Source organism: Dermacentor variabilis, chromosome 4, assembly GCF_050947875.1.
Source record: "Dermacentor variabilis isolate Ectoservices chromosome 4, ASM5094787v1, whole genome shotgun sequence".
Lineage (NCBI taxonomy): Eukaryota > Metazoa > Arthropoda > Arachnida > Ixodida > Ixodidae > Dermacentor > Dermacentor variabilis.
In genome coordinates, this window is record NC_134571.1 from 68,842,454 (window position 1) to 68,863,848 (window position 21,395).

Genomic DNA, 21,395 nt, shown 5'->3' on the forward strand with positions numbered 1-21,395 from the left:
ACTCTATAGACTAATCTAAATAAATGTCTATAGACAGTCTATAGATTTCATAGACAAATATCTATAGACTGTCTATAGATGTTCTATAATTTTTTGTTAGATGACGATGCCGTTGTAACATATGGCAACATGACGATGACGGGCGAGACAGGTTATTGTCAGCGAGACAGTCACCTGACGTACACAGAACAACCACGCAGCCTTCATTACCAGTAGTGATGGCCAAGATAAAGAGGTTCCTTCTATATCTAGCGATGAAGTTAGAATGGACTTTCAAGACATGTCCCGGGGAAAAGCTGCACAATAACTTGGAATAACAGTCGGATGGAATAACAGGACAGCGGCCTCAGCACCGGTCGTGGCTCATCAGGACTCACCACACACGGCGTTGTGCGAACACCCTAATGGGCACGTACAGCACCCGGAAAGTAATTATCCAGCTACGCGTCTATGTTAAGTATTTAGATTTGGAAGTCGAATCAGGTGCAGCATGCACACTCACCAGTGAGGCTGCGTTAAAACTCACGGACACATGACCCGCCGTGGCTTCAGACGAAGAACGCTTTCCTACTCACATACTCACGAGTTCTAGGTCGTGCTATTGTGCAAGTGACCCACATGTACAAAACGGCTAGATTACCGCTTGTGGGTTATCAAAGAAGCAAGGTGTAACCTTCTCGAACGAAAATGATTTCTTCTTTTTGGTATACTGATAACAGGCATCAAATACGTATCATGCAAGCCTACTTGTTTCCAAGCTGCTGGCCAAGTATCAATTTGTGTTCAACGGCGACACCTCAAGAAACGTCAAACCTTCTGTAAAACTAGAACTTGTAGAAGAAGCAAAGCAAAGATTTCCAAAAGCACGGCCGAATCCTTTCGCGCTGCGTTCTCCTGTAGAGGCTCAACTGGATTGACTGCAATATTAAGGCATAATCGAACCTGCCGAACATACGAATTGGGAAACGCCTCTGGTACTGTTTCGAAAGAAGAACAGGTTTTTGCGAATATGCGGCGACTGCCATTGTACAGTAAATCAGGTATCGAAGAAGGCAGCTTGTCCACTTCGCACAGCAGGTGAGGGGCCCAGCCACTTGAAGGGATGCAAAATCTTCTGCACTCTGCATTTTGCGCAAGCTTACCAAGAACTTCACATAACTCTGGAGACAGCTGAGATACACTAAAGACACTAAACGGGCTCTACAATGTCAAACGGTTACTCTGAAATATCTGCAGCACAAGCGATTTTTCAGCGCTTCATGGATACTATGCTGTCTGCCACCAGAAGCGTTTGTGCATGCTTTTATAACGTGATCACCAGTGGAAAGGATGCCGCAGAACGCGCCGATAGATTGGAAGTTCTCAAGAGGCTGCAAAAGTGCAAACTTTGCCTCACCAAATAACAGTGCTGTTTTGCAATTCGACAAGTTTCTTTCTTAAGACGCCGAATTGGAGACTCGGGTTCACACAAACGAATAAAAAGTTAAAGCTACCACTGAGGGTCGAATACCAAATTGCAATCAAGCGTTTCAGTCACTTTTCGGAATGCCGTATTTAAACCACATATTCTTGAATTACAGGGCTGCAATTGCCATCTGGCTCTACCAGCTGCTTCAGAAGTACGCAACATGGAAATGGGAGACGCTTGCATCAAAAATATTTCGAACAACTTCAGATATTGCTTCTCAGTGGAACCATACTGGGTCACTACGACGAAGACAAGGAGCTTCTTGCATCATGCGGTGCTTCACCATACGGCATAGGAACCGCTCTTTCACAGCATGATGGCCAGAATAAACACTGATCGCTTTTGCATCTAGGACCCTAGGGCTGGCAGAACGGAATTATGCTCAGTTGTACAGAGAAGGCCTTGCTGCAGTTTTTGCAGCTTATAAGTTCCACAAATATTTAGCGCGAAGAAAGGTAACTTTCGTCACTGATTATCAACCGCTGCTTGGCATATTGGGTCCGGACAAGGTAACGGCTCATGTGACCTAGCCACGAATCACGAGATAGTGCATCAAATTATCTGTTTATGACTACAACATTGTCTACAGGCATGGCAAGAACCATCAAAACGCTGATGCGTTGAGCCGATGAACATTACCAGAACAGGCGAAGAACCATGGGCATCAGGCCATCTACTATTGTTGGAAACTTTGTCGGAAGAGTTTACAGCCACAGAGATAGCACGTCTAACAAAGCACGACATCTTTCTACAAAGGCTGTACAATGCAACCGTGGTTAAGTCGGCTAGATTTAGTTAGGTTTAATATATAGCGTTATGTAACCTAATGTTCACAAATGTTAGGCCAGTGGCTTATGGTAATTGTTTAGTTCGAAGTCATCCAACATTGAAGTATTAGTAAGTGCTTCATTCAGACAATCTTAGCGAACTATGCATATTGTCATTTATTTTGTGTGTGACCATCGAGCTTGCCTTGTGATCGGTATAATAGGATTGGAGAAGTTCGGTAAAACAGTCACGTTTTCTGTTTCGATCCTTCATTATACCATAGGACAACGTCCGATTGCCTTAACCACCTGAGTTGTCGGCAGCCTGTAAACTGATATGACACTTATATATAGTTTTCTTGCAGCTTTTCTTAAATTCAGTGTTCGCGAAAATAATGGGAAGCCTCCGGTGATGGAGCAGTTGCACTGTTAAAGGCCTCCTGCTTTCCAGGCTAAGAGACCCATGGTGGAGTTTCTAACCGGAAAATAATAAACCTTGAGGCCTAAATATTCTCTACAAATGGTGTCGCAGGATCCAAAGAGTGCAGGACCACGAAATGGTGTAGGCTCACCTAGGATATTTGATCCAAAGTTTCTACGCTGTACATTTGCACTGATGTCATATCGGTCATTACGCCCGTATTCATAAATACGCCTACTTAATTGATGCTCATGCTTCACTTCGTCAAGATGACGCCTGGTGCTAACATGCCCAAGATTCTCCTTGCCTATCCTTAGGCGCGGTCACGTCAAGCATGGGCTTCAAGTTAAGGCGCATTTCTGAATACGGCGGTTATATAGGCTGTTAATTTTGTGAAGTGCTATATATGTAAAAAGAAGTATGCTTTCACGTTGCGTCTTTGTTTCGCCTGGACGCCCTCAATGCTATGTACGTCTTTTTCCACCAACCATCTGATTCTTGGCACATCATACTAATAACTGTATGTGCCAAGTTTCAGGTTTGTCATCATCGTCGTCATGTACACCTCTTTTGCAGCGCCGACACTGTTTTCTCGAGCATGATAGTAAAGTATTGCACGCCAACACACCGCCGTCTTGCCACGAACAAATTCTGTGCGACGCAAATAGTGTCATCTTCGTGCGCTGCAGTACTGCTTGTTCCATGGCCTCTAGAACGCATGCAATGACTCCACCGCTCTCAGAGTCTTCGGAGCGCGAGACTGCACTAATTGCCAAGCTCTGCTGTTGCGTGCTTGACTGATTCTTTAGTGTAGTGTTTAGGGTCGTCTTAAGTTTTCATAGTGATATCCTCAACGTCTAGTGGCTATGACGTTGCGCTTCTCATTCGTCGTCACGGATTTGATGCCAGCCGCGGCGGCCGCATTTTGATGGGGCAAGATGCAAAAACACGCGCGTGCATAGATTCAGCTGCACGTTAAAGAATACCAAGTCGGTCAAAATTGCTCCGCAATCTCCCACAACATGTCTCACAATCAGATCGTGGTTTGGGCATTTAAAGCTGTAGAGCCTAATTTTTTTTCCGCGGTATTTTTTTAGATTAGTTTACTCCCATGTAACAAAAGAATTGTGCTATAGCGCAGCGGTTAGCCCGCCTGATTCCCGAATGCGCATTGCTGCAGCGACATAGATTGAAATACGTGTTGTGGCAGTTGTGGATAAGACTTTTGCATTTCGCCCAAATAGTGATGATGAAGCCGGAGAGAACGATTTGGCCTAGTTGCGACAAAATAACGTCAGTATCAACGGTCGTTGTCGGCGTAACGGAATGAATGTATGGTCGGATAGACACACAAGGCAAACCCAATTTCGAACACACAAAATGCTCTCGCAATAACATATACGAGTAGACGAGCGAAGTGGTAAATGTAGTTATGCCTCCTGAACAGAAGACATTTGCGAGAGTAGCTTTATCTCATTTCATAGCTTGATACGCTTACAGTGTACGTCGGGCTGCAAGAAGAGCAAGCACAAGGCACCCACAGATCAGTTAATCCCAGCACTTTCAATATTTCATGCAGTCTTACTTTCTTAAATACTTTCCAAGACTGAGAATTGGTATTAGGTGTCTTTTACCTACACACGAACCAGGATACCAGGGTGTGATACTATGGCAAACTGAGTTCCCACCATTCACAGCTCAGTTAGAGATAAAGCACTATGAAGTGCGCCGCCTACTTGTGCTTTACGACGGCAACCATACGACAGTCCTATTTCTTAGATATCATCAGAATTGTCGGCATTTTTAACGCTGTTTTAAAGGGAATATGAAATAGCACCTTTAAGCGCTTTAGCCCGACGCTTTTACTCCTATCTGCATGTACTCTGTTAATTGGCGTCAACCATGACTCTCTTTCTGGCACTGCTTTATTGCCCCAGAAATGGCGGTAGGACATTGTTGAAAGGAATATTACAGGGTAGCCGGTGCTTTGCTCTTGCTTTAGTCCATTTCTCCGCGCCACATTTATTTATCTCAGGGCAGGCGGAACAGAGGAAACTCGCAGCCAATCGCCATTATAACAATATACTGACTGTCATATACAGGGCAATTACGCATTGCGAGATAGCCTGTTTGCCACTTAAGAAGGGCAGGTTGTACCGCCAGAATCTTTTTGCGGCGGTAAGATGTTACGTGCTTTAAGAACTCATTTATCTTTAACAGCATGTTCAAACAGATTCGTTAATTGCAGGCGAATGGGAAGGATTGGAGCTTTACGCCCGGTGCGCAGGTGTGCGCAGAGACTACAAATAGTGCAATGGGCAGACGCCCAGGTACTCTTGGAATGGGTTCTTAATAAGGTTTCATTAGGAAATACAGGCAACGCACGCGCATGGAGCCACGAGGGAGCGGCTCAAGCAGTGTGGAGACAAGCGTTTTATTTTCTTTTTTTTTCGAGGAGGAGGGGGCGGTGGGGGACTGGAGGGCGGCGCTGTTGCGTGTAAGTGGAGTCGACGCAGCCGCGCAGCTGCAGGTGCGGCGCAGTGGCGCAGGTGTGAGGTAAGTCAGAGAACAAGTAAGGGTCGCGTGTTGTTAGTAATACATAAAACAGACGTCAAACCCTGCAACTTACTTTAATCTCGCGAAGCTGAAGCTTAGACACACGCACAGCATGACTCTTCTTAAGCCTACGTCCCCGGACGACGACTAGACGGATCGCAATGCTCGGCAGAGGCCGAGAGGCATGAGTCTCGTCGTGTACCGGCGCCATAACCATGCTCATGCATATCTGATGCGTATCGGCATCGATAGAGAGACAACAGTGATGACACATTGAGCGAAGTAGAACGAGCAGCCACTTGTTATCATGCTCTGTTGTGTCGCTGGGTTATTTTTACGTTACAGAGGTATGTCACCTCTCCCCGAGTTTGAGTTTCAAACCGCAGGTACTCGGAATCATCTTAAGTTTGGGAAATATTTCCCCGGCACCTACAAGCATGTGAAACACTGTCTTATGAAAGTTCGGCTAGCGTCTTTTCTTTAAAAAAGTTCCCAGTGCACACATGGTTCGTCACCAAAACTTAGACATGACCTTCACGACACTACTGAGTCGAAGCGCCGGACGGTAATGGCAACTCATGCGCTCACGTTGAACAGCCTTAGTGTTCGAAAAGTACCACACAGCCTTCGCGTGATATCTTACAGCGGCTCTGGACATGCGGGCAGGTGTTTATAATTTTCGAAGAAGTCGGAGCACATTTTGCCAACTTCCTTCACCTTTTCGCCTGCTATATTTTCTTGCACTACGTGCTATGTAAAACTGAGTCTCTTAAAACAGTCCAAAATTCAGTTAATTTTTTTGCCGTTGACGGTGTTCGCTGGCGTGTCGGTCCGAACGTCTCCGCTTGCTGTTCCCTCGTACTTTGCCGCTGCCTTTGCCCTTCTCAAGGCTGTGCTCTCCTTTTCCCGCATGTATGACTTGATGTAGAAGTTCACGAACAAGGTCAGCACCAGCACGGTCTGCGCATTCGCCACGTGGATGAGGTGGCGCGGGAAGCCGCAGTCCACGAACAGGGGAATCGACATGTGTACGAGGAAGATGACAAACTGCACAATCTGCAGCGTCGTGAGATACTTCTTCCACCACAGGTACTTTTGCACCGAGGGTCCCAGGGTGGCCAGGAAGTAGTACGTGTACATGACCACGTGCACGAACGCGTTTATGGCCAGGCCCAGTGCCGGTTGACCTTCGGGGGCGTAGAGGACCCAGAACCAGCAGTTTACCGCCACGATGGTATGGTGAATGACGTGCAGATGCGTAATCTGGTTGAACTTCTTGCGCAGCACGAAGAAGACAGTGTCCAGAAGGTCGGCGTACCGCACGGCTATGTACCACCAGCCGTTGCGGTATTGTTCTTCCAGTCGCTCGTCCATGTAGCCGGTGATGCCCTGGCACCAAATATTGTAGCGGCCAGTGGGCAGGTACGTCTCGTACAACACAATGTAGCAAAACTTGGCATTGAGTACCACCATCGCGAGGTTGTAGAAGCGGATGAGATTGGTTATCTCGAATGGTTGCCGGTCCTTCATCCAGCGTGGGCCGAGAACTTTCACAAAGTAGAGGTAGAACATGATGAGTGGGAAGACGAACATGGGGTTCATGACTAGCGGGTAATCGCGCGTCCTTGGGTCGCCCCATTCTTGGACCTGCGTTACAAGCGTAATGGGGTTCCAGCTCATGGTCTTGTTAACGTTGATGGTGAAGGTTCCCGCGTTAGAATTCATGGCTGGGTGGCTTCTGTTGTTATTCTGGAAAATACAAAAATGTAAATAATTTTACTCGACGTTGTTTTTCGAAGAATACGGCTTTTTTCACCCGCCCACATTCGCTTATTAAGACACAAACTTTAAAGTTAATGGGGGTATGGAGGAAGAAACTAGGTCCTGTTCGATGCCGTTTGCTGCACGCTCTTATTTTTTTAAGAATGCAAATTTGAAAGTGTGTGCCCGCACATGCATAAAATTTGGGCTTGTGCTAGGTGCTTTTATGTGCGTGCGGTTTGATAACTAGTGTGTCAACAAACGCGCAAGCGCTGTGTTTTTGTTTTTTTCTTCTGTATGTAACGTGGGACTAAGCTTCGGTGCAACACAACTGCTCCCACTCACGCAGAAATGGTGCTAGCATACACGAAATGCCAGTCTTTACAAAAAAAAAAAAGGGGGGGGGGGGCTTCAGTACAAGTTTCTCTGCCACGAGCAGATATCCTTGTCCAGGCTGTTGGCGGGAATTTGAATTCGTCCTTGCTACTTGCTCCTCATCGCGGCAGCGAGCAATAAATTTATTAAATTCTGAAATTGTCTTCCCTTAGCATAATCTCACTGAGAAATGAGTATTATGATTTTCTTGTGGCTGTTTTTGAATTTCTTGTCAGTTTCCACGGTGTATAGGCCAAACACACGACGCCACTGCTGAAATGAAAGAGCTTTGATTCATGTCAGTCAGATTGCGCCACAGCATTTACGTATCCTCCCCTGCAGGACACCGACGTCAAACGACACTACTAAAATCTTCGCCCAGGATATGGGTGTTGCGTGAGTAGATTCAAACTGTTATGATGCCATGCAGCACCAAGTTACCAGTAGGCATACATTGAAAAGAAGTTTGTTGGAGCTGTTTATCGCGGCATTCATACGACTTGGATAAAAGAAATAAGCGAAAAAGACCAAATTAGGCACGAATTTAACACACTTAGTGTCGTCCACAGTCTAATTTAGACCTCTGGTTTCAACAATACAAAACTCCAACTTCTCAGAAAATTGTTTACAGAAGACATAGCCATTTTACATAGTCTTTCTTTCTCTCTCTTTATCTTTTTGCTCTCAAAAAGGGTATGATTCTCGCTTGCAAAATGAAGGCATCTGACGAAGACTGAGCGTATTGATCGTGTGATGCATTGTTCGTTAAAAACGGCCATGTTGTTATGACAGATCAAATCGAGACGGCACAAATGCGCGAAGGATTCTTTCGGAATAAGTGTTTATAAGAGAGTGTCTAGTCATCTTCCATAGCAAATATACGTCATAGCTTAAGTTATAAACTGATGCTGTTTAGATTTGCGCATTTGTATTCTGTTCAATTCGTTCTGATAGAGAAGATTTGTTTATCTTACGGCAAATAATGATACAAAGAGATTGCGCTCGCAATGATGCAGGGCGTTGGGGGAGTATCGCGCCTGTATAATTTACTAGAACGCCTCCTTTACGAACAGGCACGGTCACTTGTGCGAAATATCACCGAAAGCGGGCAGCATTAGACGTTACAAGTTACGTATTGAAACACGTGATAATGTAAATTTTCGCCCGCTTTTTTAACCATCGCTGTAGAAAGATTGCTAAAAAGTTAGCAAGCACGCGAGTAATACGCGCGATTAATCAGTAAAAAAAAAATCGTGCAAGCGCAGAAAGAAACTCACCTTTAGAGCGGAGTTGTCATAAGGCACAAGTTTCGTCCACCAGAGAGACTTCTCTTCACGGAACCGTGGTAATGTTCTAACAGCTTAAAACCAAGATGGAAAATTCAGCGAGAGGTCCTACTTTCGCTACGGCATGCTCGAATAGATCCCGCGACACCCACGAGTTATCTTTTTCGCTGCTCCAGCTAGAAAAGAACTGTCCTTACAGTTACCTTTAAAAGTGAATTGTTCCTTTCCCTTTTGCTGCCGTCAGCGGAATATCCCTACCTTCAAGCATCTGCGAACCGGAGGTGACGTTTACGCATTTTTATGCCGCATTACAGGAGCCTTCGTAGAAGTTATTGTTTCGGTCGAAAATTGTCCTGCGCACATATCACGCGAGGGAGTCCAGTAGGGAAAGAGAAAAAAAAAACTGCGAATAAATGCAAACTTGCTTCTCGCCTAAGAAAGGCCACGCCTTCAAGGTTGTGCGCCATTGTCTTTTAGTCTGACCCGTGTCTGGAATTAAGCACGTGAGTGAAACTGCTTGCGGGTTCCGCGTAGCGGTGAGGCGAGTGAGATTTTCACCCCCAACACCTTGAGCCGTGATAAGACTTTGGAGGCGCCTCTCCACGAGTGGGTACGCGGAGGCGCGGTTCCGACCGTGTCAGCACAGGTCTGTTGTAAAAACAAAAGAAACATTCTGTTCTGAATATGGTACAGCTACACGTGGGAAGTTTCGTGCGGTAAACAAGGAATGGTAATGTGAAGATAGACATTACAGAATGAAAAAATATGATCTCCGCGGCTCTTCTTGAGATCACGACTGCCCAAGACGTAAGCCTTGAGAGAGCTGCAGCGTTTCACAATAACATAGTGTTTCCCAAGTGGCTAATTAATCGGTGTTGATGACGTTGCTGAAGCGTCATCATTACGAAAAGCAAAAGAAAAAGAAAGGCTGTAAAATTTCATCTGCAGCTTGCCTTAGTGTCCACGTAGGATCACACTATATACGTCACTAGCTTTCATTATTCGAAAGTGCTTCCTCTCGGGCAACATTGTCGGTTCAAAGTTGATGAAAAAACGAGCGAGACTTTACGTTTCCTGTGAGCAGCTATACACCTTCTAACTCCATGTTTATGCAAAAATCAATAGATTATTCACACATAATTACGCTCCCTTGTGGCCGAGTGTAAAAACTGAGCATTGCGTTAATGTAATGACTCAGGGAGTATGATAGCAAGGCAGATTAAGGCGCGGACTTGGGCTTAGAAGTTTCCTGCTGCGAATGCGGCTGCAGTGTTTACGTTGACACCGCGGCTGTGCTGTATAAGAATCCAGACGAATTGGCACGTGTGGTAGTCGAGGTTGAAGAATTCTAATTTTGATGAACACCTTCATTATCACTAATTGATAAAGAAATACGCTTCCTGGAGGATGTACGTCACGCTTGTAAGTTGTAACTAAAGAGCACCGTTATCTGAGTCGCAGGCGCGGTTTTTCCTGAACTTCATTATCTGCGTTCGTGTGTCTTGCAGGTATGTCTTTTTATTGTACTTCTTCGCTGTTGTTCTTTTTTCATGCATTTTATGAAGGTTGGTGCTCATAAAATGCTAGGAATCTGCTTTGTAATAAACAGCACTTGAAAGTAGCACTGTCCTCGTTGCTGTTCTCTTCTTGATTGTGTCACTATCTTCTCTGTCAAATGTTACAGATCGTTGTAGATAAAACACTCACTCACTCACTTACTCACTCACTCACTCACTCACTCACTCACTCACTCACTCACTCACTCACTCACTCACTCACTCACTCACTCACTCACTCACTCACTCACTCACTCACTCAATCAATCAATCAATCAATCAATCAATCAATCAATCAATCAATCAATCAATCAATCAATCAATCAATCAATCACTCACTCACTCAGGCACTCACTCGTTTACACACACGCACGGATTGTTCGGGGTTTCTGCCCCATAGGCATCGTCACCACCCGTTTCTAAATGTCTGTTCTAATCATGATCTTTCTTTTGTTCTGCCTACTTACCAGACTAAAGAGTACGAGCACCTTGCCATTGTTCGCTGCAAACAAGGAAAGTGCTAAATTGGGAACAAACAGCCGGCTCTCACGTCTTTATTTCCCTGGAGTAAGGTGCAGACGGTATCTATGAGTACAAGCGCCGGGCTTTTGTTGTATATCTTGTGCTTTTTTGGAACACCCACATATCCTCTATACCTTAATTACATCTCACCGTTGCTAGTTCATTGCATTCTAACAAGCCGACATTACAAAAATAAACGTGAAAAACAAAACAAAGCATGTCAATTCCCATCTACCAGTAGGACGCACAGCTCAAGTGAGAACTGCTTGTATGTTGAATTGGTTAACCGAGAGCAGGAAATAACCACTCTTGTATGCATTGATCCCCATCTTGAGTAGCAGCTAGACCCTGAGCTTCCGCGGAGCATCGACACCCTCTTACACTGTCTCCGCCTTGGAACTGCTTGCGCAAAGCGTTTTTTTATTTCGAATTATGCGTATATGCTCTCGAACAAGTTCATGCGGCCGGGACAACAAAGCTGTTTGCACGTGCTCCTCGATTGTCCCTGCCACATTACACGTGGACAGTGTCGTCTCAAACAAGAACTCCGTTTCCTTGATTCGAATCGTATTTTTGCTTGCTAACGCGTTAGACTAATTGTCATCAAAAGTACCGCATCGCAAATCAATGAAATCGCTTCAACGCTTCTTTGACGACGGTGGTATTTGCGACGAATATTGACTCTACTGCATGGTTTGTGTGTCTCATGCTTGCATCTGAAACTTGCGTACCGTAGACGTTCACGGACTTTGTCACAACGAAAACTTTCCGACGAAGACTTTTACTGTTAGTGTTGTTACATATTCTTGTAATTTGTTACGGTATCACCTAATGCATTAATTTATCATTTTCCAAATTCTTTATTCTATACTATTAACCAAATGAAAACGGGCAGCAGTCACCAGTAAACGCTGACAAATACTTCTCTGCAAATTTTTATCTGAATAAAAAAATTCTTTAAGACAGTAATGCTGACCATACATTTGTGACTTGTAATTTTTTTACGTGAAATGCATGGGCAAGCCTTCGAAGCCTTAGGAAAGATACTGACGAGACTCGATATTTTTTCTGTGAAGCACCTTAAGTTAGGCATCCAGAATATAGATGCGTCATTACGTCGTTTTACGGAGTAACGGTGTTGCAAGACATCGGGAATTTTAAGTGCTCAGTCTCTTGTCTGCTATGCTGCCTTCTCCTGCACTCCGACATTCACTGCCTTTTCTTGACTCCGAGATCGTCCAGTTGGTGTGACTACTCGGGAGCTCATTGCTGCTCATTTTGACATCGGCTGCTAGCGGTATTACTGTTTTACTATTAGCCATACGATTATTTCTAATGGGTGCTGCGATAAATTGTGACGTGACAGAAAAGTGCCTATCAAAAGCTCAGCACCTACGTGCGGGGATGAAGTTTGTCTCACCCCATATATTCACGACTCGTCGTTCCTTCGAAGGTTGGTGGAAAGCATACCAGAAATACATTAAAGGATGCCAAAACGTCCCAGCTGCCTAATTTGAGCAAACTTATATTGTTGCATCACCCTGAGAAGCACCGCTGTGAGTGATACCACAATCTTCGACAGCGAAGACAAGGAAAGGCCTCGTAGTCTGTTGCTGCTGATTTCAGTAGCTGGTGTTAGCGCTTCGTGCACTTCTTCAACAAATCTTACATGATCGCCTAACTATTGCTTTAGAAGGATTCTGCGCCTGTAAGCGCTCAGATATACAGCATGGTTTATATTTTTTGTCTGTTTTGGGGAATGCACCGAGGCTATTTGACCTCTGGGGAGAGACATGCTTCCTTAAACACTATAGCGCATTTATATGATCACCAATTGTTGTTCGCGACACACGTGACGCAGGCAATGCTTTTTTTTAATTACTCAGCGTGTTACCCTAGGAATGCACGCAATATTCACTAATATCTGTCATTTCACACAATTCAGTGAAGCGCCGGTGAATACTGAAAGATTGGCCTGACGTCTATCAAAAAGTCTTCCAAGTAAGGAATTGATGACTTCAAAGCTCTGTGGCGATATCCAAATAAATTTTGTATCACTTTAATGCAACGATGCAACGTATTCTTGACGAGTTCAACACAGATTTCTGTAACGACTATTTGGCGGGCATCTGGTCGTTTCTTTTTGGGCCGATTTGGAATAGAATGCAGTCTAAAAACGTAGTGCGATGTGCCGCTGGGGTCACTCGGTGTGTGCGACTGGTTATGTTCCACTGAGTACGTGCAACTGGTTATGTGTCATTGGGTATGCACTGCTTTTTAATGAACCTCTTTGAAACCAACTTGGGTACATGGCACCATGGGTATGCGCCACTGAGGCCACTGCTTATATGCAGCTCTTCGATCAATCTGTGTGACGCCAAGTTGGGTTGCTGGATGTCACAATGTCGCTATCGCACTTCATCCTTCGCCTTTGGCACAGAAAAAAAAACATATTTAAAACTTCTGCGCTGTTTGGCGGTACCAAGACCGCGTCATATATGTTCAGAAAATCTTCGCACAACATATATTCCCACTTGCGCCACACGCGAGCTTCTTGGCGGTGCCACCAAATGGCACAGCGTGTCCAAAGAAGCGCGAGATTGGAGCCAGGCTGCTCACATGCCACATATATGACTCGTTTTGGCGGCGATACTACGTTGTGTCGCTTCATTACTTAAAATACAAGCAGTGCATGCTTCAACGTCGGCAACCGTCTTGAGGTGGGATCCGTCGAAATGTTCAAACAAGACCTCCTAATCTACACTTGAAAATGTGCTGTTACTATATACACAAACTCAGTCGTTTCGCTTAACCTGCACAGAACGAGACCGACATCGACTGAACCTAGGCGTGGGCAACTGTCATCGAATGCTGTAGCTTGCATGTACATTTAAACTTCGGCTTGAATTGCAAATACAGTCGCAATTATTCTGTAAAAGCCGCTGTGGAAACGAATTTGTCGCTCTGCGACCGACCTCTATGCACGTTACCCGTAGAATTACAATGCTGATGGGCGTCGCTAGCGCGGGCAATGTGTACGTTTAGACAAGCTATGCTCGTCGGCCGTTTCGGTATCAAGATGGTATAGTAGGATAAAGTCGGCTTTCAGGGACAGGTTCGACGAACAATTAGGAAAATCAGTGGTGTCCTGTCGGCAGCGGTGTGTTGTACATGTATCGTTTCTAAAACTATTGGCACTGTATTATGTGACACAGAATACCGGTGGTACTGCAATGCTTGGCACACACAAAAAAGAACACTTTCTTGATGCTACCTAGGGATATACGGCAGAAAAATCGGCGCCGGAATTGATAACAATTGGTTCAGAAGCTCGCTCCGAACCTCCCACATACTGTGTTCACTGCGCCTGCCACCGTGAAGCCCAACCAAAAGAAACCTGCGCAGCACTATTGATCCCTTTTTGTGTGTGTGTGTGTGGGGGGGGGGGGGGCTATGTTTGGACGACATTGTTACAACTAGTCATGTTGCTATGCGGCATCACCATATTTCGATCTATGCCTTGACGTAACGCCATTATCAATGTTTGCATTATCCGGCATTCGGAGACCGATTTTACTATCAAATTGAAGTAGCTCATAAGCTTGTCCAAACCCTAATACCTGCAAATTACTATACGTCTCACATACCTGTGGTAGAGTTTCTACAATTTCGAAAGCTTTCGTCAGTGTTCTAAAAGAATGAAACACGAGCAAGTCGGTAAACGGACGTTTCGGTTCTAAGGAACCGCAACGTTCGTATATTTGGCAAGTTCTTCCAAAGATGCCGATACTCCTTTCAGTCATGCCCTTATTCACCCCTTCATGTTGTATGTTAGCGTCTGCCACTGCATTACTTGTGCTGAGTTAATTGATAAATCTCACCGCAGGTGGATTTGTTCCTAAAAAAATACCCAGCGTTGCGGCACTGAGGTGCTTGGCGGAGTTATTCTAGAACTGTTGTGTTACAGCGAAGTTTCTAGTGAGGCTAGCTGCGTTCGAGAACGTTATGTGCATTTTTCCCCATTGTCCTGGCAGAACTAGATCACACACCATGCTTTTTTCGAAGAAACAAGGGTCTTCTGCGGGTAGATATGCGGGCAAAAATAGACATGTGCAGGTTAATCACGGCAAAATAAAAATTTTGCAACACTCGTTCCTGGCTTCTTGGAGCCTGTATATGAAACATCCGCAATGTTCCTTTACCCTGAAAAGTAATTGGCAGCAAATTTATATTTTGAGACAATAGCTGCCCGGCTGTGGGTGATGTGCACCAAAAACTTGAAGTGCATACGTTAATTAGAAGTTTTACAACTAATTACTCCATACTCGTTTTCTCCCAATTTGTAATACTTGGCGCCTAGATTGTTTCTCCTGTAACCTCTGGTAAATAAACTAGGCACTATATTTGTGTTTGGCGGATAAAAATTGGATAAATTGTGGAATATTGGTACTCAAAGTTTAAAGTGTGTCGGGTAATTAGCCTTTGCAGTAAATTATTTGTACAAGCGTTCCAGGGGCTTTAAACCGTTATTTTAAAACAAAATTACGAAGTTTGTCAATTATTCAGGAACAACGGGAGAGGACACAGTCACTAATTTTGAGAAAATAATGAGCATCTTAAGGGTGATGTGAGGGAAAGCTAGCAGAAGCACCATTTATAACGGCTTTCTTTAAGTAAGTTCTTTAAGTAAGTACACAGAATCCTTATACGGCCCTAATCACAATGTGTACCAGGGTCCTGTAATGACTGCACGTGACACCGAGTTCTCATTTATTGTAAATGTGAAGCATGTCAGGGATAACATTTGGTGAAAGTTTGAGATTCCGTTGATAGGAAAAGGGATGGGGTCTGTCAGCTTCATGAGGTGATTAAACATTCGAGCGACTTTTTTAGCAGCGAGAATGCCGAAGATAATAATTAGATTGTTACGTCTAACGTCAAGAAGCTGCCAAGTGGTTTATGAAGGATGGTGGATTCCGGATTGATATTAAAAGCTTGGGTTTCTTTATTGTGCACCTAAAGAGCAGTATGTGAGCGTTTTTGCATACGGCCTTCATCAAAATGCGGCCATTGCTGCCCACTAATTAATCCGCAATCTCGTAGACAGGAGCACAATGCCATAGCCACTGAGCTACTGCCGCAGGTAAGGAAAAGATGGCCTTGCGAACACCATCTACGGGGAACTGTTTGTAGCCTCCGTGCCACCCCTGGTCAGCGCCACCCATTTAATTCCCTTGTTCGTTACCTACAATGCAAAGAGATTGAAATCGTAGAATCCTTCTGATAGGAGGATTGCCGGTGAAGCAAGTTCCACTGGAACGCAGGCTCCCGACCACTTACAATTCTTACGTGATCCCCGTATGGTGTGCCCTTTTTCTCTGGACGAACTAGAGGCTGCGCTTGCCTTGTGCATGCGTTCCTCAGCGCCAGGAGCAGATGGCATTACATATCGCGCTCTGTGTAACCTTGGCGAACGGGCTTGAAAGGCACTCCTGCTCCTGTACAACGACTCGTGGCAGACTGGCACGGTTCTCCAGGAATGGAACACAAGTCACCTGATTCCACTTCTCAAAGCTGGCAAGTCGCCTCCGGACGTTGCGTCATACCGTCCTTTCGCGCTTGCTCGCTGTGTAGGAAAAGTAATGGAACAGATGGGGGGGGGGGGGGGGTTCTAACGCGTCTGGAGTGGTACCTAGAGCACCATGAAATTTATCCAGACACGTTGACAGGATTCAGGCACGGCTGTTCATCTATAGACAATCTTGTCGACTTAGTAACGTACGTCAAATTACAGAAGGTTTGTAAACGCTTGTGCGCTGCCTTGTTTCTAGGCGTTAAAGGGGCGTACGATAATTTCATGCCCGAAGCCATCCTTAAGGTGTTAGAAGCAATAGGACTTGGTGGCAAGATATATTTCTGGGTTCGTAGCTACCTACAGATGCGATCATTCGACATGCTCACCGGGGTCGACCCGACACCCGAGTATTACAGTAGCTGCGGAGCCCTTCAAGGCGGAGAACTAAGCCCAACGCTTTTTAATCTAGCCATTATTGGACTACTGGAGGACCTGTCAAGCGCCGTTTGGCTCTCTATCTGCGCCGACAGCGTCTGTATCTAAACGTCGGGGGTGATACGGCTTCAGCTTCGCGCTCGGCTTCAGAAGGCGGCCTCATCGACACCATGCTACCTTCGTAAACAAGATCTGGAGGTGACGTGGGAAAAGTGCACAGTGGTGGCGTTTACCCGGAAGCCAAGGCCTGCGTACGCCATATCAACCAACGGACACGTGATATCGTCCAGGAGAAGTCACAGGTTCTTGGGTGTTGTGACTGACGGAGACTCGTCCTGGACTCTTCACGTGAACCACGTGAAAAAGTGACTGATTGCTATATGTCATCTGTTCAGGTTCCTTGCAGGACAGAACTGGGGTGTGTCTACACAATCCATGTTACAGCTGCACAGGGTTGGCCTTCTTCAGTACAGCCTACCTGTTATATCGAACACCTGCAAAACCAATTTGCGTACAGTTCAGAGCATTCAAGCCCAAGCTCTGAACATATGCCTTGCATTACCACGCAGTGCGTCAACGGCTCAAACTATTGTCATTGCTCAAGATTATTCAATCGCGACGCATATCGCCGTCGGGACAATGCGTTCACATGTCAGACACATTGCCCGGATCCCTTGTCACCACCTTGCCGCACTCACCGTGGGAAGACCCCGCACGTCATTTTGCACAACTGTCAGTGCATATCGTGCCTCGCTTACATGGGGGTACACACTTGGGGCTAGGTTGGTGTCTTCTCCATGGTGTTTCAGCCGTGTTGAAGTACACCTTAGAATGGTAGGATTTTAGAAAAAGTTATATCTACCACTACCCGCACTAAAGAAATTTAGCTTACTACTGTTGTACGACAAATATAGTACCCACGTACATATATATACTGGCAGATCGACCACGTCGACCAGTCCTGGCGATGCTGTGCTTATACCAACAAGAGGAGTAACACTGCGATTCAAGGCGTCACATGTCACGACGTCCATGGCTGCAGAACTCACTGATCTGCGCAGTACGCTACAATTTATTGGCACAGAGAGTCCTGGTACATGGGCCGTGTTTTCAGACTCTAGACCAGCTCTACACAGCATGCAGTCAATTCTAAGGCGTGGAGCTCACGAACAGCTAACATAACAAATCGTCAAACTTCACCGCGGCGTCAAACAGAATGGCCACAAAATTATTTTCCAGTGGCTACCTGGCTATTGCGGGATCCGCGGAAATGATCAAGCAGACAAAGCCGCGCGAAAGTCACACCAAGAACAACACAGCGTTGCCATTCCTCTTTCCAGGACAGACGCTGAAAGGCAGCTTCGTCACCTGACATGCAAGCTCTCTTTACCAGTGTGGAAAACCCCTTAGAACGACAGAAAGCTGAGCTAGTTGATAAGGATTCATTATGCAAAAAAGAAGTGAGGCGTGCAGACAGGACACAAGAGTAGAGAAGTGGAGAACACGAACGCCGGCGTTCGTGTTGTCCACTTCTCTACTCTTGTGTCCTGTCTGAACGCCTCACTTCTTTTTTTGCATAATGGAAAACCCCAAATATAAGGCGCACCAGGTTGTACGAACAGAGCCCTGCGCTCCAACTCCGACTTCCACCCAGGCTTCACCGACGTGAGGCATCGCTTCTACTGTATATCGGCTGTGGTTGGAAGTGGCTTTCACGAAGTCGTCCATCACTTTGACTGGAATGACCGACAGTGTTGCATGCGACGTCTGCAGCGTGGAAGAGAACATCGAACATTTATTGCGCCATTGTCATCGATTTCAGTCGGAGATAGAACTATTATCTATCTCATTGCGATGACTGGACGATCGGCCATAGTCTGTGCAGGTGCTACTTGACGACTGTCTCCATCGCTCGTCGGCCCACAAAGCTGTGAGGGCACTTTTGTCTTTCTTGAGGGCGGCTGGCGTATGTGAACGTTTTTGACTCGCTCAGGCCCTGCACGTGCGTGCGCGAGCTCACCGTGGCTTTCCTCCCCCTTCCCTCCCTCTCTCTTTAGCTTACCTTTCTGTTCTCTATTTCCCGTCCCCCAGAGCAGCATAGCCAACCAGACGCCTTCCTGATTAACATCCCTGCCTTCTCTCTTTATTTGCTCCTCCTCCTCCTCCTCCTCCTCTGCATCAGTCAGAACTTAATGAGCGTATTTTAAGGTAATCTTGTTTTTCTAATCCTTCAGGACTTTGCTGACAATGGTTGTGGGGTGGAGCTGCTGTCACGTTCAATGAGGTGCCCCATGGAAATTTCAAATGCGTGCCCGATGGTGGGATTGAATGTCGGTCCCTCAGAACAGAAACCTGATATTCTAAACATTAGGCCACAATCACTTTTTTTGCGTGGTATTTATTATAAATATAAAAAACAATGCATGCATACTAGTATTAGTGACCGCGCCTACAAGCACAAAGTAAGTACTCCATAGCACAATAATGAAGGAAGCATTTCTCTAAAAGAGAGCCAAGGAGATACACTTCATAAACCATGAATACTAATCTGGCTAGAAATCTGATCGAAAAGTCATTTAGCTGCTAAGCCATTTCAATGAAATTTGATTGCGAAGATCCAATTTATTTTGCATTCCGATCTTACATGCATGTTTTCCATAAGCTCGGCAACCCTACAAGTATCAGCATGTCAAAAGGCACATCTCTACATTCAGGTGGCATACGATATTGTAGGGTACATGGATTTACATCAAGCTCCTTTTAAAAGTCGTTTGGAGAACGTACCAAAATAAGATGGCGTCCTTGCAGCCCATAAAGCAGTATTGTATAGTTTTCAGTACATTGCAAAAACGGCAGTTAATCGAATATAAAAAGAACGATGTCTTTCCTACTTAAAGCAGGTTTTGATAGGCAGCGTTTCAGTATTATAGACGGATGTCTTGTCAGATTCTTATTGGTCGCTTCTCAAAGCCTGTGTTTATGCGTTTCTTTATGAAGCAAGGTTAAACGTTGTCATCATTACTATTTGCCCTCTGCACAAAGCAACTGCGCTTAACAGCAATTCACTCTAGCAATATTCATTGCTTCAGCGTTTTCGAAGTGAGGTAAAAACACTCGAATACACGGACGACCTTGGTTGTTTTTTTTCATACGAAAAAAATCTAATATCAAAACTGTTGTTGTTAATGATAGAGGAATTCGAAAACTATTTTTGGTACACATATGAACTCTGCTAAAAGTTTGGCACTGTGGTCAGGCTCATGGATATTTAAGCTGACATGGTTGGCTGGCATTGAAGTGTTTTGTGATCCACCAAAATACCTTAGTGTTCCATTGGATGCATATAAGTCATATGCACATTTCTGGAAAGAACGTGTACTTACCCTAAAAGCGTGATGCCCTTACATTCGTTCCGCTTAACCTCTCAACCACTGGTAGAGCTAAAAGGTGCAGTTTATTTTCCTGCAACAAAACACTTCTATGTGCGGCAAATACTTCATTGTTCGAGGGTTTAGATTCAGCGGTTTCACTGAACCTTTGCAACCTTTATTTGGCCACCAGGGTTGCTTTAACTTAACGCTATTCCAAACTTGTCTATTCCCGTTCTGCAACCAATCAAACAGTGGCCATTATTAGCTGAAACAAAACAGCCTAATCATTCTAGCTCTTCGAATATTTTTTACCTCTGCCTCATGGTTGTCGAACACGCAACCGTATAAGGGCGGTCAAAATAATCTCGTCTGGAGCAACCAGATGCTCATACTGAAGTGCTGTCACTCAATGTCGCCTAGTTAACTTAGAATTCATTGACTCCTTGAATTTCGCAGCGAAAAAGAAGAAAAAACAAAGGAAACGGAGATCTGTGCGTACGGTCGGGGATGTAGAGGGCGCATTCGCTTGCATTACTTTATCTTCGTTGTACAAGAATAAGCACTTTTTAAACCACTACAAGATTATCAGAGAATGAGGTATTAATTAAATTGCGCAACAATAGTAATAGAGTAGACGGAACGCAAGCAAAACATGTACAAAAAGCGGCAATAAAATGCCGAAACAGAGGCTCTATGGTTGAATGTCAGTTGTCCGTTGAATGAGACTTCGCTTCTCTCTTGTAAATAGAAGCTTGCAGCGCATTCCGTGCAAAAATATGGCATTGCAGCGCAAGATCACATCATTTCACTGCAGTCAGCGAATATCATTATTTAAAAATTTGACCAAATCGTCCCCAGCGGAACTACGCAATGTACAATGCGCGCCGTCGACGGGCTATATATCCGCCCTAACGCGGCGACTGTGCTGCCGCCTGTAGTTCGATCTCGAGGCGAAGAATGCCGCTCACTATACAACGCCTTACCTGGACATGACCCGCTTGCGCAAGTCGGTAGACTGCCCATTTCCGCATACTCCATTAGGCCACAAACGTACGTGCACTTCTATCTTGCGAATGCCAGCTATCCCCGTGAGATGATCGACGAATGTGGCAAATTGTGAGACACCGGCGGGCGCTAGCTTCCTTTACGTCAAAGAGGCAGGAATGAAATGGGCAAACTTACATCACTTGATTAACTGCTTCAGGAAAGCTTCTCTTCACATAGGTTGCAAGTTGTGAGTTTGATTTGCTTAATTTTTTGAAGCACAGGTGAGACAATAAAGAAGGATGTCTAACTATAAAT

The 21,395-nt window shown here is 45.2% G+C and overlaps 1 pseudogene; it reads right to left on the bottom strand.

The window, feature by feature from the left end:
* Positions 1 to 5,061: 5,061 nt before the first annotated feature.
* On the bottom strand, positions 5,062 to 8,897 carry LOC142579321 (very long chain fatty acid elongase AAEL008004 pseudogene; annotated as a pseudogene).
* Positions 8,898 to 21,395: the final 12,498 nt, after the last annotated feature.